The sequence below is a fragment of the Diabrotica virgifera genome, chromosome 2, assembly GCF_917563875.1.
Source record: "Diabrotica virgifera virgifera chromosome 2, PGI_DIABVI_V3a".
NCBI classification, from domain to species: Eukaryota; Metazoa; Arthropoda; class Insecta; order Coleoptera; family Chrysomelidae; genus Diabrotica; species Diabrotica virgifera.
The window spans coordinates 145,886,554-145,893,028 of record NC_065444.1 but is presented as its reverse complement, the minus strand read 5'-3'; positions in this window follow the sequence as shown (position 1 = coordinate 145,893,028).

Below are 6,475 nucleotides of genomic sequence, written 5' to 3'. Positions count from 1 at the left end.
ATTTAAAGACATCCATGGGGAAGTCAAGTTTAAAATATATAAAACCATCATACGACCAACAACAACATATGGCGTAAAAACATAAATCATGCATGACAGAAAAGACAATATTCTAATTAATACTTTTTAAAAGAAAGATATTAATGAGGATATTGAGACCAATTTGCGACCACGGTATATGGAGAATACGGTTTTTAACAGGCTTGAATAATATGCAATATGCTCCACGGGCTTCCATCAAAAAGGCAAGAACATCATTGAATACTTTTGAGAATTTTATAAAGCAAACCAGCATCTCTGAAGAACAAGCATTTTCTTCGCTATACACCTTAGACTGTAGACAATGCTATAGATAGAGAACAACCGAATTATATAAAATAAACATTACTGACTTTTATAATGCCATACATATTAAAGCTGTTTTAAAATAATGTTTATTTATAATTAATAAAAATATGTTCTTCTCTAGCTCAAAATTAGATTGAATGAATTTCAACCTTTTTATGTTGAAAGAAAATCTAAGTTGAAAACTCCATAACTCAAATTTTTCCCCTTCATGTTCTATAACTATAATAAATAAATATGTACAATTTAATAGTTATTTATGATATAAGTGTTAAAAGTACACGTTTAAGGCACGCATGTGAAAGTTTGCAGAATGAGCGATAGCGAGTTCTGCAATTCACATGAGTGCCTTAAAAATGTACTTTTTAACACGCATATCATACAATATTTTTTCTACAAACGTAATTACAGGATAATATCTACAAAAACTTTTACTTGAACTTGACTGACATTCCATTTTTATATTTTTTTGACTTTACATCAAAATTGCCCATACGGTCAATACGAACTGCAGTGCCATAAAATTTTTAAAGCACATTTTTAACACGGTTGTAGAAAAAATAAATTAATATGTAGTCGATATTGTTTATAGTCTAAATAAATATGTAGTAGATATTGTTTATAGTTTATAAAATAAAACACAATATTAGTTGCAGTTGTTAATTTATTTAAACACCTAAAAAATGTAGCAATACTAAGTGAATGTTGGGTGCACTACTAATATTCAAAACCAAAATCCATTCAAGTTAAAATAGTTAAAATATAAAAGTATTCATTGAAAATGGTAATTCACCAAAAGATTTCCTTTATTAAATTTCAAATCAAGAAACTAAAAAAACTTTACACACAATATATTATAGTATGTACTATGTATACAGTTGGCACCATATGGGAGACTTTTTTATTTTTAGTTTAATAAAAAAAGTTATTCTTTATATAATGTTTTGTTTAAGTTCTATAAAACGAATTTTATGTAAGAGTGACAATATCCACAATTCATATTTCTGACAAACCGCGTATATAACTGAAAAAAATTAATATGTGATGGTTGTATTCTATTTAGGTTTTGGATCATTCAGAATCTTTTATAAAGACTAACTTTTTTTATAAAACTGAAAATAACAAAGTTTTCCATATGGTGCAGACTTCATTAAATTTTATTGGAAACTTTTTGGTGCTACTATAGTATGCAGTCTACCCCGAGGATGTGCTCTACCTGTGCATATCTATAGCAGTGTGCAGAATAAAACAATTTTGTAGCTTATTCCCAACTAAAATATTAAATTCATATGACAAAGTATTAATTTGTAAAATTAAAATAATAATTCTTCTAATTTATGCGTTTCATTTACTTTGTAAAACAAAATATATGGAGTGCATAAAGTCGAATCAACATGAGAATCTGAAGGTAGATAACCATACCTACACCTACAGATATGCCTTCACTTTTCCCTACCTAAACTCAATAATAAATGACAACAACAACAGTCAAGAAATACAAGTACGGATTCTTAGAGGTAATAAGTGCTTCTATGCATACAAAGACTCAATGAAAAGTAAGTTACTGAATCATGAGTCTAAGCTTAGAATCTATAAAACAGTAATTAGAGCAGTGGTCACATATGGATGTGAAACGTGGACCCTCTCAACCAGTGAGGAAAATCAACTGAGAATGTTTGGACCAACCTATTGCAGCGATGGTTCGTGGATAATTAAAATGAACTACAAGCTGAATGAACTAATGCAGAGAACAGATACTGCTAGATTTGTAAAATCACAAAGACTAAACTGGGCTTGGTCACTTAGAAAGGATACCAGATAATCGAGCTGTAAAAATAATACAGAGATGGAAGCCCCAATGAAATAGAATAAAAGGAAGGCCCCGTAAAAGATGGATAGACGATGTAGAGGGGATCTTAAAACCATGAACATCAGACAGAAGTAAAGGAAATTATCCGACAGGGCAGAATGGAAGAACATTGTTAAGCAGAAGATTTAGCTTGTAAAGCTTATTTTTGTGGGGACTGTATACCTGTGCCGCTAAACAACACAATAGTCTGTTCTCAAAAGGATTTTCACACAATAATGAAAATCTTTAAAAAATGAAGAAAACGCATAAATCAGAAGAATTATTATTTTAATTTGGTAAGTCAATATTTTGTCATATTAATTTAATATTTTAGTTGGGAATAAGCCATAAACTTGGCAAAAGGTATTTATTTGTAAAATTCAAATAACAATTCTTCTGATTTATGCTTTTTATTCACTTTTAAAGATTTTTTTACCAGCACTGTAATATACCTAATACAGGTTACAAACTGCATCTCGATCGGCCACAAGCTATAGCAGAAACATGATGGTAGAAAGCATACTATAATAGCACCAACCTTTGTATTTTTAATTTCATGAAAAAAGGTATTCTTTATAAAAATTTCTGAGTGATCTTAAACCTAGAACACAATCGTCAGATATTATATTTTTGTAGTGGTTCACGTTTGTGAAAAAACATAAATTTTATCTTCATATTTTTTGACAAACCTCGTATATAACTGAAAAAATTTAATATTTGATGATTGTATTTTAGGTTTTAGAACATACAGAACTTTCTAAAAAGAGCAACTTTTTTCATCAAATTAAAAATAAAAAAGTTTCCCATATGGTTACAATTTTATTGGACACATAATATTCAGAGTATGTACGTATGCCATCATAATATAAGAATATGAGAGAAACTAGACAAGCATTTGTTTTACATTTACTAGCTTCAAACATACTCTTGAAGACGTTATCCAACAGTTCAAACCAATGCCAATGGGTGTTTGTGTATTGTTCCCTTGATTCTGCTTCAACTTTTGCTATTCGTTATATCTACACGCTGCCTGTTTGAATTTTCTTCACAAATGCTTCAATACTCTTCGCTTCTCCTTAAAATGAATTACAAGTTGATACATACAATACGTAAGTTGTTTCATTTTGTTAAAATTCAAAGTTTTTATTTCTTCTTTTCCTTCTCTCTTTCAAAAGTAACATCTTTTACTGTTAAATATTTTAGCAATGAACCCAGATATAAGAAATTCTGTCACCAAAAACAAAAAAACCTTGAACAACAAAATGAAGAAAAAATACCATCATTAGGATCCATTGTACATGCATAATTTTAAATGCATTTCTGGTATTTTTAGCATATTTTACAATATTTCATTTGCTGTCACGCTTCAGCTGCATAATACTTATCATAATTCATGTCCATAGTAATTCGTGAAAATCTAAAATGAAATTTGATCATTTAACTTATAATTTGCAAAATTAAACTCAAATTTAGTGGCAATTAATTTAGAAAACATTGGGTTTAGAACAGAAATAACAATAAATTATTTAAATTAACTTGTTATAAGTATACTTACATGGAAGCTTTCAACATTTTCAACTAATTTTATTGAACAGAAATTTTGGAGACAAATCTGCTTAACATAACAGCATCAATTGTTGTCAAAATTACTACTATTTGGATGGCTAAATCCTCTTTCCACAGGAAATTAGTATCTTATACTAATTCCCTGTATCTTCCTTAGGGCCGGTACTTTATGTCTCCGTTAACAGCCGGTTAGTTAACCGGGGTTTAATCGGGACAGAAATATATGCATAAAATAGACATACACGCAATTATACTTATTATTATGTTCATAAATAATTATAATAATAATTACAATTGCTTTTATTACAACGCAAGAGGCCCTATGAGGTACTTTTCTGTCCCGATTAAACCCCGGTTAGCTAACCGAGGTTTAACCGGGACATAAAGTACCGGCCCTTAATCTTGTAAACTAAAATACTAAATTATTATATTTATTTTGTAAGAAAAAACAAAGTTTATGGTGCCTTTGCCAGCACTTTAGGAAATTAGGAAAGGAACCGTCAACAACAATGAAGTATGCCGCGTACGCTGTATCTTAACCTTTTTCTGACTGATATGTCAAAATTGTCCTCAGAAATTTTATTTCTACAAAATATTTTTATTTTGTACAATAAATAATTTTTTCATTTGTTATCAATCCATTATAGTATGGTGTAAATAAATATTTATAACTTGTTGTAATATTTATGTTATTTATGTCTGTTTACTATTAATAATGTTGATTATACGCACGTACGTTTGGTTGTGTAGTAATTTCCACTCGCGTCTACAAACCGCTAATAGGGCTTTTCATCGATTGTCATTTGTTTCGAGCTTCTGTCATGTGTCACATAATATTAATATATCTACGTCATACGTCTTTGGTTTGTATCATTGGCAATACCAATAACGTATGACGTAGATATATTAATATTATGTGACACATGACAGAAGCTCGAAACAAATGACTGTGAATGAAAAGCCCTATACTTTCTTGGCGAGCTTCTAGACAATTGACAGTTTAATGACATGAACTGCATGAAATATTTTTGTCAGTATTGTCAAATAAAATACCAAACGTCAGACCGCGTATTTTAAATTTAAGAAATATTTTCCAAAAATTTAATATTTCTAAACTAGGCATTACGCTTTCGAGGTGTGAACAGTTTCTGTTTTGCAGCAGTTAAAGTTTGCCACTAGTTTAGGGTCTTAACCTAGCTAACAACCGCCGGTGTTGTTGCTTAAGTGTTTGCATATAGGTAAGTTGAGCATTTTTGCTTATATTTTTTTTTCAAGCGGCTTTCTTTTATGCTATTTTGCTTGCTCTTTTTATTTCTTTTTGCTTTCTAGTTATTAATACTTCATTGACTGGTTTTTTCTTACAATGAGTGAGGAGAAGGGGGGCTCAGTCCCCCCTTATCCTGATACTTCTTCTCCGGCTAAAATTGCAATGACTAATAATTCCGAAAAAAATCAAAATCAGACTTCCGACAATAATTCTCAGGAAGAAAAAAAGGTTAATACATACTCCGAAAAAGATCATGGACCTTTTGTAGTATATCTTGAATCTACAAATATACCGAATATAAAAATTGGCACATTCAATACAATTAAAATAGCTCGAGATATATTCAACCTCAAACTTAATGACGTTAAAAAAATAGATAGTAAAGGGCTCAATAGAGTTTCAGTTGAATTTGCCAATTTTCACTCGGCTAACATGCTACTTAAGAACACTCAACTTCTAAATCAGGGATACAAGATATATATACCTTTTAACTTCGTAACCTGCAAAGGTATCGTCAGACAGATTGATACAGATATTGATGAAAAAGAACTTCTTCGGTGTTGCGATACAGGAAATGACATTGAAATTTTACATATAAAAAGATTAAATAGAAGAGTAATTAAAGATGGAGTAACTTCTTATGAACCCACAGGTACGACACTATTTACATTTCGAGGCGTTCTTATGCCCAAAACTGTGTTTTTTTATGGCATACCAAGACTAGTGGACACATATATTGCCCCAGTGACACAATGCTATAACTGTCTTAGATTTGGCCACACAAAAACAAACTGTAAAGGGAAAGAAAGATGTTTTAATTGCGGGGAAAACAAACATGAAGACGTATGCATGACAAAATGTTTTTACTGCAAGGACTCTCACAAATCTATTGACAAGAGCTGCCCAGAATATACAAGGCAAAAGAATATTAAAGAACTGATGGCGTATGAAAATTTGACATTTTTTGAGGCAAGTGAAGCCATTCCAAAATCGTACATCTCAAATAATAAATTTATTTATAACCCGAGAGATTTTCCAAATTTTAAAAATAACAGCAGGCCATTAGAAAATACTCCAAGTACCAGTACAAATAATTCTAACACCATAGAACCATCGCAACGAAGAACAAACAATTTTAGATCATCTACAGTAAAACGTTCCTTTCAACAGGTGGTTCTGAACTCCGACAACAAACGGAGAGTCGTGCAAAAACGTCAAGATAAGCAACCAAATGAAAAGAGTACTTATACACAGCAATTAAGACCAGAAAAGCCAACCTCTTCCCCCACTAGCTCATTTTCTCGTTCAGAACCTTTCAAATCAAGAACCTCAGCTAATTTATCACAAAACTCCAATCAAGCCTGGCAATCCAGTGCATCGCAAAACTTTCAAAATATTGATACCTTTTCTTCAAATGACTTTTTAAACTCATGCCTAAATTTTATTAG